The sequence below is a fragment of the Notothenia rossii genome (assembly GCF_949606895.1).
Source record: "Notothenia rossii genome assembly, chromosome: 6".
In the NCBI taxonomy this organism is placed as follows: Eukaryota; Metazoa; Chordata; class Actinopteri; order Perciformes; family Nototheniidae; genus Notothenia; species Notothenia rossii.
The window spans coordinates 47,901,384-47,917,485 of NC_136909.1; the positions used below are offsets into that span (position 1 = coordinate 47,901,384).

The 16,102-nt window shown below is 41.2% G+C and overlaps 1 long non-coding RNA gene across 2 annotated transcripts in view; it reads right to left on the reverse strand.

The window, feature by feature from the left end:
- LOC307042761 overlaps positions 1-13,750 on the reverse strand; it is a 48,938-nt gene extending 35,188 nt beyond the window's left edge. For both annotated transcript variants that reach the window (XR_013809233.1, XR_013809234.1), the window contains exon 1: positions 12,655-13,750. This is a non-coding gene — a long non-coding RNA (uncharacterized lncRNA). The remainder of the gene's footprint in view (positions 1-12,654) is intronic.
- Positions 13,751-16,102: the final 2,352 nt, after the last annotated feature.

Consider the following 16,102-nt stretch of genomic DNA (forward strand, 5'->3'; position numbering starts at 1 on the left):
CTACTCTCCTCTCTCCTTCGTTGTCGCTCTCAAAACCAACAACTCCTCTTCGTCACTGTCGGAATCGAACAGCCTCTGAAGGGCCTCAGCTGTGGCGGCGTCCTCCTCTTCATCACGCAGCAGTCCAGCCTTTCGGAACCCGTTGGTGATCGTGGATGTTTTGGCACTCCTCCACGCTGTCAGGATCCACTCGCAAACTTGAGCGAAAGTTGCTTTTCGCATGCGACCAGTTTTGGCGAATGATTTATCGCCGCTAGTCATTCACGCCTCCCACTGAACGCGTAGTGCCACTTTGAACGCACGATTGACACTGATGTCGAGTGGCTGCAGATGCTTCGTTGTGCCCCCAGGAATCACAGCTGGAATTGAGTTTGTGCTCTTGATGGCTGCTTTCACAGAATCTGTTATATGGGCCTTCATGCTGTCCAAAACGAGCAAAGCTTTTTTTTGGCGAAAGATTCCTCCAGGGCGCTTGACGTAGCACTCATTCAGCCACTCATTCATTACGCTTTCCATCATCCACCCTTTCTTGTTGACTTTAAAGGAGATGCCGTTCGGGATCTTTTCTTTTGGCATTGTAATCCGCTTAAAAATCACCATTGGCGGAAGCTTTAATCCAGATGCTGTGCAGCCAAGAACACAAGTGAAATTCGTTCTCTTGTGGCCAGTGGTTCTCAACGTGATGGACGATTCACCTTTCTTGTTAACAGTCCTAGTGAGAAGCAGGTCAAACGTCAAAGGCACTTCATCCATATTTATGATCTGGTCCGGTCCGATGGAATATTCCTCTATCTTTCTTTGTGTGAATTCGCCGAAGTTTGTTATTTTTTCCTGGTAGTCGGGAGGGAGTTGCTGACACACAGTCGTCCGCGCCCTGATGGACAGTCCCTTTCGTCTCATAAATCTGAAACACCAGGATGGTCCACCTCTAAAATTTTCAATTTTCATTTCGGTGGCGACTGTTTTGGCCTTCAGTCGGATCTGCACAGTGGAAACACCTCGGTCGTCTGCTCTCTGTGTGTTCACCCAATCTTCAAGAAAGTCTTCAAGTTCGGGCCATCTGCTTTTATTACCTCTGAAAGCTTTTTTTGACTTTTTGCATTGAGACAGTTCTTCCCGCTGGCGTCTCCAACGTCTCACCATTGACTCATTGATGCCAAGGGTACGTGCAGCAGCTCTATTTCCTTCTTTTAATGCCAGATTGACTGCCTTTAACTTAAAAGCTGCATCATATGCATTTCTACGTTTGTTTTCCATAATGAGGGTTTGTGCATGAAAACTTCCTTTGCACAAACTGTCTCGCTCTCGTAATATCTGTCTGTCTTGCTCTCGCTCTGTCTCTCGTACCACTCTCGGTTCCACTTTTACTTTTGCGCGCTACCTGTCTCACTCTTTTCCGGCCTCCAGCTTTTCCTGCTGGAGCCCGTCGCTTAAAGGTGGGGGGCGCGGACCGGCCATAGAGCCCATAGAGTTAAAGGTGGTGGACTGTAACCTGTAAAATCCATAGATTTAGGAGGTCCCCTAGTGGCCGTTAGCTGTAAAAATCCATAGATTAGCCGCACCGTTATATAAGTCGCAGGGTCGAAAAATGGAAAAAAAGGCGCGGCTTATAGTCAGAAAATGACGGTAATTGTTTTGATGTGACTGTTGAAAGTCAGGTAAGAGTCAATAGCCGCGTTAACACCGAGTACTTTTCACCCGTACTTTTCGCGTTTAGTTCCGTTAGTACCCCTGATGTCGCGTTCACATCAAAATAATAACTAAGTGCCGGGAACTTTTCACCCCATTTTTAGCGCCTGCTGAGAGCAGGTACTTTCCTGGGGGAAAAAAGTACCACAGTTCTGATTGGCTGGGCGATTGCAAACCACGCCCCGTAAAACTCTGAAATGTTTTGTAGAGCCGCCATTTTTTTTGCTCGCTATATTAGCCCAGCTTACCAACAGAGAGAGTAGTTTGTTGTGAAAAGCAGTTATGGCAAGCATCAATAAAGCATCGGAGCGGTGAGGATGTGTCGGCGCTTCTGGCAATTTACTCCGAGGACACGACCCAAGTTGTTGCGGAATTGTTGTGAGTACCCTTTTCAAGACGACAATTCAGTGAAAAGACGCGATTATAATGCCGCGGAGGGGGGACGGCGGCGGGGGGTGTGTGTGTGTCTACAGAAGGTCCAGTTGTGATAGACATGGTTCGCCACTGCCATCAGCTGATTATTTCTATTTGCCTCGCTTTATGAGCTTCACATCACTTGTGCCTTGTGCCGCAGAGTTTGCAACGTCACAAATAAATGGAGCCAATCTTCAGTAAGATGTGAATGTGTAATCTAACATTCTCAGTAAGAATAATGGACAAAAGCAGTGCAAATACAAATACAATTTATTGAAATGTGAACCAAAAGTTTATCAAATGTTTTAAATAAAAAGCACATATAGACAGAAGGTGTAAACCCATTAAATGTATAAGTAAACACATTTAGTCAAATAAAGTGACAGACTAGGCCTGTGCAGTTGGTATCAGCTTCGCCCAGCATGGTTCTCCTCACTGATGAAAGACCCTCAGTCCTCTCCAAACCAACAGACAGGACGTCAATCACACGGAGGTTTCTCCCTGAAGTCTCAGCAGCTCTCTGGACACCACGCTGTCTCAATCCGTCGACACTGAATATGAGAGGGGAAAAATGAAAATAATAAATGCTTTAGACAATAAGAAATATATAGTTGACAGTTGAGTTGCTCATTTTTTTTTAGATTGTCAATACTATTACTGTATAACTAATATATCAGGTTAAGACGCACATTCAAATAAAGATTGGTCTTTCAATACATTTTGTCTTTTGAATTGTTTGTCTAAAGTCAAGGATCTAGAACTGGTACTTAGTTTTAATGATACAGTCTGGTTATTATGCTGTTTGGAGGAGGCCTCAGGTAAGAGCACTAACTAGCTACCATCACATGTACCTTAGCTTAACTTAAATATATTAAACTTATAGTTCAGTGATATCAAAATATAAATAACTAATGTCATGCAAACATATTAATATTTGCTTGATTCCAGTGTTGAATTTAGCACAATTGCTTACAAACGTTAAGGGATTTTAAGATTCTGAAGTATTATGCTAAAAACTCAATAACTTAGATTATTATTTATAGTTTTGCTGAATAGTTTCATGTCCGTTTACCTTAGAAACATAAAATGCGACGGCAGTTTGCAGATGGGGAGCATGTTAGCTTAGCTTGGTAGCTTCAGCTAGCTCTGGAACTTTCAGCTCGGTGGCAGCAGGTCCAGCCTCTTTGCCCTTATTTGGATCAGGCTGGAGTAGGCGGGAGTTGAACTCTGATGTCACTGTCGAGCCGTTAGTGGCCGACTCCGCCTACTAAGGGCAAAAACCATTACCTCAGTTCCAGTGGCGAGCCGTGACTTTTATACCTAGGCCCTCTGACCCCCACCCCTTCCCTCGAAAAAAAAAAAAAAAAAGAGTTATTACGTCACAGTGTATACTTCAGCGGATTATCAATACAACGGCCCGGGGTAAAAAACGCATCAATGAAAGCGACCCTCTACCACACAAAACAACACCTGTAAATTACCCAATGTATGTTCTTTGAAATTGAAAAGGTCATTGCATTGTGTTTGTTACTTTCGTTGCCGTTGTATGTCTTAAGTGTAATTTGGCATGCTTTTATTTTGAAGGCGAGTTTACACTGTTGACAGGAAGTTGTTTTTCTATGGAAACAATAAAAGCTTCACAGCAGGCGGAACTTATTATAAAGTTTGCGATAATAAAACCCACCCATTTAGAGGGAATATATGATTGGTCAATTGTACTGTCATTTGACATTACTCTCTGATTCAGTTACTACGTGTGAATTCATACCTGGACCACCAATCAGCTCCTATCTTGACAGTAACGGTACGTCCACACAGCAGCGAAAAAAAATCTTGGAGGTGGGCGTATCTGAAGCTTGGCGATTATTTGCGAGCAACGTGACCAACAACCAATCACATGATTCTCCCGCCCCCGACATACAAAGCAATAGCAATGTTAAAACAAAGTAAACTGGATATAAACTCCCCAAACAGGCGAAAAACTACCAGTTTCACCCACTGTCTCTGCCACCTCCTTCCATGCCTGGTTCCTCCGGTTTGTATCCCGGTAAGTTAATAGGGACTGGTCATAAAGAACCGGGTGATTTGCTACCGCAATAACTAATTTCTCCTCCATTTGGTTAGGAATATAGAAAATGAACTGCGGTATGTCCATCCCAGCTTACACGCGGTTTGATTGGCTAGCGCTTGTACTGTCAGATTTGCATAAACAAGATTTGATTGGCTGACGCTTCCACCTCAGCTTCAAAAGTTGAACATTGCTCAACTTTTGAATCCTGAAAATCATGGAAATCATGGAAATCTTCGCTTTGCTTCCCCACAATGCAGTTTGGCGAAAAGCGAGGCAACGTGACGTCACCCCATTCAAAGTGAATGGGCAGAAGCGTTGGAAGATTTTTTAACGCTGCTGTGTAGACGGGCTGTAACTTACAGAGACGGCTAAGGGAGCTTCTTTCATTTAACCCTTCACGTTCTAACAGAAACTGAATAGGCAGATTCAAAGGATTTATTTATTTGTAAATGTCATTTTAAATAAAATTAAATCAAGTTACTTTTGGTAAAACTAATTAAATATATAACAAAAATAATATTTAAAAAATATATATTTTAAAATATATACATTTTTTAATGTTTTTAAATATTATTTTGTAGAATATCTTAGGCCCGCAGAGAGGGCCTACAGGGCCCTGACGGCTCGCCACTGCTCAGTTTTGTCTGTCTTTAATTGGAGAAACTTCTGACAGTGTCTGAATTGGAGCATAGTCTCCTGTTGAAATGGTTATGTAAATGTGTGTGTCATCGCATAGCTATGGTAACTTATTTTGTTGCTTTTCATTATCTGAGCCAGTGGTAGCATGTAGATGTTAAAGAGAAGAGGCCCCAGGATGGGCCTTGAGAAACCCCACATGTCATATTTGTCAACTCAGATGTGTATTTACCTACACAATCCTTTTTCTTTTTCAAACCAATTTATAACTGCTGCCGAAAGTCCCACCCAGTTTTCTAGTCGGTCTAGTAATATGTTGTGGTCAACAGTGTCAAATGCAGCGCTGAGCTCTAATAATACTAACACTGAAGTTCTGCCACTGTCTGTGTTTAAGTAGATTGAAGACCTTTACAAGAGCAGTCTCAGTGCTGTGGTTTGGACGAAAGCCTGACATCGAAACAGTTATTTAAATGTGTAATTGTTCATTACTGAAGCATGTCGATTATTCTTTTTTAAGAGCGGTTTAATGACTGCAGTTTTCAGGGCCTCTGGAAAAACACCTAAGTCAAGAGACTTGTTTACTCTGTGAAGTAGATCTGAAGCCATGCAATGAAAAACATTTTTGAAAAATACTGTTGGTATAATATCAAGGCAGCAGGAGGAGGATTTCAGATGTTGTATAATGTCCTCTAGGTTTTTATCATTAATCTGATGGAATTGTGTCATGATGTTTGAATTGATTTTAGGTGGACACAGGGACAACACATTTGCTGTACCTGATGCAGAGGCACTGACTACTTGTCTGATTTTCTGAATTTAGTTTTGAAGAAGGAGGCAAATTCATTGCATGCCCTGGTGGATAGAAATTCAGAGTTCACTGACACTGGGGGGTTTGTTAGTCTGTCGACAGTAGCAAATAAGGCACGTGCATTGTTTTTGTTTTTGGTAATGATGTCAGAGAAGAAAGACTGTCGTGCATTTTTTGATTCCAAATTAGAAAGGCCAATTCTCTCTTTATAGATTTTAAAATGAACCTGGAGATTTGTTTTTCGCCACCTACGTTCAGCCTTTCGACACTCTTTTTTTTCTGTGTTCACGGTCATGGCCTTTCTCCATGGAGATATTTTCTTGCCAGTCACTTCCTTTATCTGAGATGTTAGCAAGGGCAAGTGTGGAAGAAAACATTTCCCTAGTATTTTCAGTTAAATATCGCTTTGTTGTTACCTCTTTTTGGACATTTTTCTGTTCAGAAATAGAGCTCTCAAAGAAAAACAGGAATGATCAGAGAGTGCAACGTCACCACAACTTTAGAGACATTCAGATCCTTTGAGATAATTAAGTCCAGAGTGTGCCCCTTATTGTGCGTCGGACCCGTCACATGCTGAGTCAGTCCATAGTTATCAAGAACACAAAACAGTTCTTTAGCCCCTCTGTCCTGGGGGTTGTCAACATGGATATTAAAATCACCAACAATGACTAGACGGTCAAGTCAATACACACTATAGACAGCAGTTCAGTAAAGTCATCAAAAAAGCTTGCACAGTATTTGGGTGGTCTATAAATATTTAAGAACAGAGCTCGAGAGGAGCATTTCAGCTGAAAGGCCACATATTCAAAAGAAGCAAAGTTCCCATAAGATGTCTTCCTGCATTGAAGGGAGTCATTTAACAAAATAGCAACTCCACCTCCTTTCTTATGCATTCTTTCCTGACTCATAAAACTAAAGTTGGGAGGGGTTGATGCGCTGTTTTTTGTGCTCAGTGATTCCAAATATTTTTCCTGCCAAAGACCTGACATTTAATAAAGCTAGTTTAAGTTTGTTAAATATACTATCAGTCAGATATTTTGTGACAGGCTGTGGCTGACATGGAATCACTGCTAAATTTGATAAATTCACACAAACATTTGAGTGCTTCCTGTTTCTAAGCTGATTCACTGCTCTTAATCTATTACTATCAACACATATATCGGCAAAGCTACTGAAGGACAGGATCCTGGCTTGTCCTGAAAAGAATTGACAGTGCCATAAGCCCTTAAGCCTGGACTCAGCACATAGGAGGTGGTGCACGTTTTGGTTTTGATGATTGTGGTAGGCATGGTGATGGAGACGGGGGAAATGGTGCACATGTCGGCTTCGGTGATTATGGTGGTTGCCGTTGAGGGGCGGGGGTCAAGGACTTTCTGCCAACCCTGTACATCTCCTTCATGCGGTCACTGAACTCCAGGAAGGGGGACGAGGGTGAAAGGGTGAGCGGAGAGAAGAGAAAGCTGGGGGATGAAGGAAGAGTATCCTCAAAGGTGTTGATAGGGGGAGTGAAGGGCGGTGGAGACTACTCCATTTGTCTCATAGGTCTCCCATAATCAAGACATTCCTCAGGCGGGTGCAGTGATACTTCTTCAAGCTTTTCTGCGTGATGTGTTGTGTCTTTCTCCTGTTTTGATTCCTCTAGTTCAGGGGTCTGCAACCTTTTTGACCAAAAGAGCTATTTTGCTCCTTTTTCCCAAACATTTTTTTGTCTGGAGTCGCAAAACATATTTCATAGCTTGATAGTTAATAAAGTTGTATTTATTGTTATATCAGACAAAAACTACAGTTTTTTTGCATTTTTTAGGCTATTTATTACATTATATAAAACTGTTAACCTCTAATAAGAAACACATAACTCCTATAAGGAAAATTACAAATAATACACAGGCCTACTTTAAAATAAATTAAACACAGCACTTGGGGAGTCCTCTGCACATTTGAAGGAAAAAAAAATTATTAAAATGGGCCCACTTTGAAATAAATAAAACATATAGCTGCACCCTAAAAAGAGTTAAAGGTAGGGTAGGTAAGAATGGAGAAACCAGCTCGAGTGCGCTAGAATTTGAAAATACACAACCGGAAAAAATAGGCCTCTTCCTTCAGACTTTCTTACAGAGTCCCTCCTCCAACACACACGAACGCGCATCATCAATGAGGCCACGAGATAAATTTGTGCACAGATGGAAGGCTGACAGGCAGGTAGGCCATCCATCGGAGAATGGCACATGTCGTGTTTCTGCTGTGCCTGTTTGCTGTTTTGGACTGTGGGAAGATCTCTAGTAATCCTAAGAGGTCTACTGGATTCGGGTATGTTCTGCTACCCGCGGTGGGCATCCCCTGCGGAGGTTCAGATGTGCTGCACAAACAATTGCCGGTTGCCTTGTCGCGGACAATCTGCTCGACAAAATATGTTGTCTTTTTTGTTTGCTTGCTATGATGGTTCTCCAGGACTGTTTCTTAAGCTCTAATCACACTTTCACAGACTTTGCTGGTGATTCTAGAGTAGATGACGGTGTATGTGTGTCGTTTAAGAGGAAAAGATGCCTGTTTTTGTTGTTGTTATTACTGTCAGGAAATGTACAACCTAACCCTGGTCCGCCCAGTAGTAGTAGTCAGATCGCTACTCCTGCTGATTTTAAAGCTAGGTCTGGGTTGGGTTTCATCCACTTGAATGTGCGCAGTCTGTTAGGTAAACTAGATTTTGTCCGCATTTGGGCAAGCTCGACTGACGCTGACGTCATTGTTTTATCAGAAACATGGCTAAACAAATCTATTTTGGCCTCTGACATTGCCTTAAATGGTTATAATGTGTATCGTACCGACCGGCCTAATAAAGGTGGTGGCGTTGCCATTTATGTTAAGAATAAGTTCAGTGTAACCACATTACTTTCCAAATCCATCAGTAAGCAATTTCAATTTTTAGCCATAAATATAGAAGTGGCAAAGGGGCAACAGGTCATGGTGGTGGGCTGTTACAGACCCCCCTCAGCTGTCAAAGACTCCTTGTCTTCACTAGCAAATCTTTTATCACAACTAGACTACAAGGAAATAGTGCTACTTGGAGATTTTAACTGGGACTGGTTAACTGCAGTGTCAGAGGATTTTAAAAACCTTTGTATGTCTTTAAATGTTACTCAGATTGTTGACAGTCCTACTCGCTCTAACATTAAGTCCCCTAATAAATCCTACCTAATTGATCTCATTCTAACTAATGTTCCCCATAAATACTCATCTGTGGGAGTATTTGCAAATGATCTGAGTGATCACTGTGTTGTAGCCACAATTAGGGACACTAAGGTCCAAAAGGTTAAACCTCGCATTATCATTAAGAGAGACAAAAAACATTTTGTGGAGCAGGGTTTTGTACATGATCTGTTTGATTTTGATTGGGGAAAAGTCGATCTGTGTGCTGATGTAGAAACTGCATGGTCTTATTTTTATCTTGGTTTTATGGAGATCATCGATAGACATGCACCCCTGCGTAAATTTAGAGTAAAGGGACGAGAAAATCCTTGGTTTTCTGCTGAGCTGTCCAGTCTCCTTCATGAGAGAAACAAGGCCTGGGCAAAGGCTAGGAAATCAGGCTCAGAGGTAGAATTGCTGCGTTTTAGGCAGCTAAGAAATAGCTTCACTTCACGTATCAAAAATGCTAAATCAAAGTACTATCTGTCAGTAACCACAAAGAATCTGAATAATCCTGGAAAATGTTGGAAAGCCATTAAATCGTTATCCACCGGTGATATCCGTAATGAGCTACCTCCGTGCATTACCACAGCATCTGGCTCTATATCAGACAGGGCTACTATGCTAAATTGCTTTAATGAGCATTTTGTGTCCTGTGGTTCTCTATTTGATTCTGTCACTAACTCTGCTTCTGTGAACACTACAGTCTGTGACTCGTGTGAAAAACGTGTGTTGGAAAACCCTTTTAGTTTTACTCCTTTTACTGTTGATGTTGTTCGTGAAGCTTTCACCAAGTTAGATCCTAAGAAACCGGCTGGCCCGGACGACGTAGAACCTTTCTTTTTAAAGATAGCTGCAGATTTTATTGCTTCACTACTCTTTTTAACCTCTCCCTCAGCACAAACACAATTCCAAAATTGTGGAAGTCAGCGTATGTCCTGCCTTTGCTAAAACAAGGGGAGGCCACCTTATTAAATAACTATAGGCCAATCTCTAAGTTGTCAGTTCTGGCTAAGGTTCTTGAACGCTTAGTGAGTGAACAGGTAAAGGTGTTTTTATGTACAAATGACATCCTGTCTAAACATCAGTCAGGCTTCAGAAAGCAACACAGCACCATCACTGCAACAGTGAAAGTGGTGAATGATGTGGCAAGTATTTTAGATAATAAGCAGAGTTGTGCAGCTCTATTTATTGACCTTTCCAAAGCATTTGACACCGTCGATCATCGCAGTATAGGCATGTCCAGCCATGCAGTAGGGTGGTTTGTGAACTATCTCTCTGAAAGGTCCCAATGTGTTCATTTTGATGGGCTGTCTTCTGAGTGGTTGAACATTGCAAATGGTGTTCCCCAAGGTTCTGTTTTAGGTCCACTTTTATTCTCCATCTACATCAACAGTTTAGGTGAAAATGTCGATGAAGCTACTTTACATTTTTATGCGGACGATACCGTGATGTACTGTGCAGGTCCGTCCATTATGGAGGCTGGTGTTAAATTACAGGCTGTTTTTAACATTATTCAGACTCAGCTCTCTGAACTAAAGCTTCTTTTAAATGTTAAGAAAACCAAGGTAATGCTCTTTTATAAAGCTAAAAAGACACCAGAGCCTGTTTTAGATATTGTAACTTCGCAAGGAATAAAACTTGAAGTGGTTACCTGTTACAAATACCTTGGTATCTGGCTTGATGATTGTCTCACTTTTAAACTTCATGTCAATAACCTGCTTAAAAACTGAGGGTTAGGCTAGGTTTCTTCTACAGGAACAAGTCCTGTTTCTCGCTTGAGGCCAGGAAAAGGCTAGTCACTGTGACCTTTTTAGCTGTGCTGGACCATGGTGATTTGATGTATATGAATGCACCTGCCAATTGCCTGGTCAAGTTAGATGCTGCGTATCACAGTGCACTAAGATTTGTGACAAACTGTAAAGCATTAACACATCACTGTACCCTGTATGCAAGGGCTGGTTTGCTTTCACTAACTGTCCAGAGGCTCAGTCACTGCTACATTTTTATATACAAAGCCATGTTAGGGAAACTTCCATCTTATATGCTCCCTGATCTCACGGAAAATTGTAAGTGGCTACTGCCTGAGATCGAATGCTGTTGTTTTATTAAATGTGCCAACTGCTAGGACTGTCTTAGGGAAGACAGCTTTTAGATGCGCAGCTACACTGTCATGGAATAGTCTGCAAATTAAATGGAAACTGAACAATCTGGTGCCACTAAATGTTTTTAAAGCTTGGTTGGATGCTACTCAATCGGAAGCCATTGGTACCTGTTTATGTGGATAATTATGTAAATGATGCTGAATGATGTCCTTTTGTTGTTCTATTTATGTTTTTATGTTTCATGTGGAACTACTTGAGCAGGTCTCCCTTGAAAAAGAGATCAATGATCTCAATGGGATTCATCTATATAAATAAAGGTTTGAAATGAAATGAAAATCCAGTTATTTTAGCCGGGTCGGCTAAAATGATTGGTCGTGCTTTTTACAGCGCTACGGCTTCCAGAGATAAATTTTTGTATGTATTTATTGTCAAAGCATTTAATATATTCATTGCTATCGGGACGTTAAGAGCATTCCATGGAATATAAGAAAAAGTGTTTTCTGAAATAAATTACATACCCCATTGAATTATGACTGAAGATTGTCAGCTGTCTTCCTCTCCCTTGTTGTTCCTCGATACCTAAAGGCTGCAGCACCGTTGACAACTTCTCTCTACATATCAAACATACCGGTAAACCAACATCGTTTGCTGTGAAAGCATATAACTCTGTCCACACAGAATTAAATCCTGTGTTCCTCCAGTACTTTTCTTTGATTTATCCATAGTTCGCTCATCGAGCCGGGGGTCCCCGCGAGAGCGCCTCCAAGAAAAGGCACTCGCGCGGGACCGTAGCAGGATGTGACGCATATTTTAGTTGACCTAATTAAAACCGTTTTGTTTTTTATTTATGTGTCACAGTATCACCTCAAAATACAAGATACGAAACATTTTCAACCGTGTAACAAAATACTTTTATTTTATTTCCTTCTTATTTTTGTCTAAGCTCAAGGGAGCCAGAACAGAGGGCTTAAAGGGCCGCATGCGGCCCGTGGGCCGCGGGTTGCCGACCCCTGCTCTAGTTGCTTGTCTTTGGCAGAGGGAACAGATTGATGACGCAGGCAGTTGAATATGTTAGAGAAAAACAATTTCACTCCTGACTTGTTCAGGCAAAGTCCATCTGCCTTAAAAAGATGTCTGCGGTCCCAGAAAAAGTTAAAATTGTAAATAAAATGGACAGAATGGTCAGTACAGGCAGTTGAAAGCCAGGTGTTCAGTGCAAACAATCTGCTGAATCTCTCCACTCCTCTTCTGACTGCGTGTTAGCGAAGTACAACTGGGATTTCGAAGAGGAAGATATGCTTGGGCAATTCTTAATAAAAAAGAAAAACCAACAAATGGAGCACTTGAGTTTTCATTAGCAGCGCCTAGCTACAGCTGCGGAGCTTCTGTCAATACCACTAACAGTCTATTTCCTTAAAATGGTAGGCCTACATATCGCTGAATCTATATTTTCATCTTCAGGTGATTAAATCTGCATAATGTACAATAAGATTCAAGCATTTTGTAATCCAGTGATGAAATTCAAGACCAGCAAATATTGATTGATTAAACAACACTAAATAAAATGTTAGTGTTTTCTTCAAACTCAGACTCTCTGCTGCGGCTGTAGCTCAAAGACAAAACAATTGTCTGATGATCTTTGTTGAACAAGGTCTGATTGTCCTGTACATGTACAATGTGGGGTATTTTTAAATACTTTACTAAACCACATTCAATATTATGTTAGACACAAGTTAGTTATTACTCACATATCAAAGTCTTTTCATCTGCAAGATGGAAGAATAGCTGGGTGCTGCCTGGAGAGACTGATGAGGGACACAGGCTGGCGTCAGCAGCTTTCCACACAAAGCCATCATATTTTCTCTTTCATAGTCCTCACTGTCCACTGGTCAAAAGAGTGAACATCACAGCTGTCATGTTACACCTTTGTTACACAACATACAACCAACATGTGTCGAAAATGACCCGAATTAGTTTTAATTGTAAATAATAAATAAATTACTTTCACCATTCAGGATTCCAGGTATTCCTCAATTAACCTGTTTTGGATCAACACCAATTCCAATTTTAATTTTTCCCTTTCTTACTTTTTGAATAAAAATCATGTTTTTATCACTACACTTCTAAGGCACAACATGGGTCAAACATTACCTGTATTCTTTTGCTATGTTAATTCATGCATGGCTGAGTGTTTCTTTACTATACATTTTCAAAAATAATTAATTTTAGCAGTGATTTGGACCAAGCATGTATGATGTAGTAATACAACAATGATTTTAGTTCACACAGTGTGACATTAGCTAGTCATGTTAGCTTGTAATATATAGAGCAGAGCTAACTAGCAAGTTAGCCGAACATTAGCGGTTAGTTGTTTATGCTATGCTAGCTGTTGGCTACTGAACATTAACAAACTAGATTCCGCTGTAAGAAAGCTGTGAAACTTTACATTAAACTTGGCGACAACACTGTGACAAACCGCTGCATGTTTATGTGTAATTCTCCCGTGTTGGAGACGAGAGGGTGGGGGCAGCACAAGCCCCCAGGAAGTGCGCCGGACTCAGATGAAAATATTCGTGGTGGCCAAACGGCGGTACTACAATTCCGTTTGGTTGCCAGGCCCGGAAACACTTTTTCCCATTGACTTACATGGGGAAAGAGTGGTCTGTAATAATAATAATAATTTTTTTTAAACTAAATAAACTACCCAGTATGAACACTTGTATAGCCCTTATTAAAAACATTTGTTCCTCAAGTTGTAAAAATGTGCTAATAACGTTATTCTGAGAGTTATTTCCCTCTGCATTATGAACGCGCATCTAACCCACGGGACCGCGCCGCCCGGCACGTTCATGTGATGTGACGTGTTCAGCACTACATGAGTTTTACCTTTACCCATGGATGCACAAGAAAAAACGAACCCATATCGCCTCACTGCCAGCCCACGGAGCTGTAATAATGGATATATTGCACAAGTTTGCTGTAATTCATCATTTGTAAAATATTATACTTCATGGGCTGTATGATGTAAATCTTGTATTAAATAAAGTTAATATTACCGACGTAGATTAACGTCCCTGTAGTTTCTTATTGCACTTGCAATATACCATTAAAGGAGTTGAACGTTGCTGTTTGCTATTACTATAATACCACGCAGGGATAAACCAGAGTTTACAACCTTTGCATGTGGGCACAACACGTTTTGAACCAGATTAATTAGCTATACCATATGATATCGCCTGAGGAAGTCGTTATACATATATAAATAAAGATATATGTGTCAAAGCTCTAATCAAATTAACAGTTGTATTAATTATACTTGTATATGTACACTGTACAGTATATATATGTATATAGCCTATGTTGTATATTTATACACACAAATGAACAATCTTGTGTGTGTCAAATAACAAGTTGTAGGCTATTGTAGTGTTTATTTTAGTGTTGTTTTATGCTTATCCACATTTTGATTTCAGAGCACAGGAGAATGCTGGGCACAACATAAAGCTCAACAGTGAAGCTGGCAATGCTGAACAAAACCATCTATTATTCAGCTGTAAAAGTCAGAGCTCTACGAAAATGTAATTAAAAATACATAAGCATTTCAGGTAGAAATCAGCATTTTATATAGAAATTCACAAACATAAGAAATGAAAATTGATTGCAATTATTATATTAAAAAATCCACCAAACATGATCAACAGGAAAGCCCTATGAAGACATTTTATGGTTTGAAAAAAAGTTGAGGATGGGGCCCGGACCATAGACTGTATGGTTCAGACATTTCAATCAGGAGAGACTTAATTTTGTTTCAAGAACATTTATTGACACATGTCATATGGAAAATGTTAAGTCTTTTGCGATTAGAACCCGATCTTGAAATCTTATATCTAAAGGGGGAAATGCAGCCGTGAGCATATGGGAACCTCCGCGGGGTCTAAACACTGGTGATGATGATGAAGATCTGGATTTGATGAGGTGATGGGATGAAGAGGAGGTGTGATGAGGTTTTTGGATCAGCTCTCCTGGCTCTGGATATGATGAACGGAGGTGGGTGGAGAGGAGGCAGGCGGCAGAATGAACACCTGAAATCACAGCTGACTGCAGGAGAGAGGAGAACCATTTTAAAGTTTGGCTGCAGCACGGTGATTGGCTGCTGGAGCAACCCAGTCTTATGGCATTGCGTGTTCACCAACATGATTTTTAATCTATTGATTCGTGTTCACCAACAGTAGTGTTTCCCCTCTATACAAATAGTGGCGGCGCAGCACCGCTGCTGAAATATGAGCGCCGCTGCTAGGGGGCACCAGCCAGGTTTTCTTTTATTTTTCTTTACTTTTTTTTTTCTTTCTTGAAATAATAATAAGTTGCGACCCTTTTTCATTTTTGATTGTTTGTTATGTGGATGTGTTACTGGCATAGGCAACACAAGCGGTCGCCTAGGGCGCCAGATCTGGGGGGCGCTGCGCTGGTAGCTGTGGGAGGGAAAAAACATTTTTTACCGTTGGCGCTCATCCAAATGTTCGGCCTTGATGTAACAACATTCATAATTAAGTAAATGTAACACCCTTTTCACCCCGGTTACACGTATAATTTGCCCTGTACGATGGGCACTGTAAGTGATGAAAGTGGGAGATGTTGGCTTATCAGGCGCCCATAGCTCACAGCCAAAGTGCGAGCGTGGTAGCGAGACAGCGAGCAAGGGAGAGGGCGCACCGGTACCGGAGCTGTTGTTATTAGAATCTGGTGCTGGCTGCGCTAACGGATATAAGAAGTAGATGTTTCTACAACCAGGGTGGAGGAGGGCTCTCCTGTCAGACTGAGAGGCTCAGCACACATTTGAAATCATTTCTAATTTTGGGAAAAACGAAAACGTCTTTTAAAACTACAATTCCCAGTAGAGACGTGCCATAGAGTTGCGAAACACAATAGCCAGCATGTGTAGTTCTGGGGGGGGGCGTTCGAGTCCAGTTTTGAATAGTCTGTTTCATTCCATTTCAAAGAGCTTGACGCTCAGCGTAACCTTGGCGCACTGCCCCTCCAACATCCAATCCCAGAGTTTGAAGATTAATCACGGGGTTTGTCAACGGGACTGTAGTCCCAAACGATAGCTGGGGATTATGGGTAGTGTAGTGTCTTCGGCCATCCTAAACTGATTTATTTTACGGATATCATAGCGCATTAACAACACCACATCTG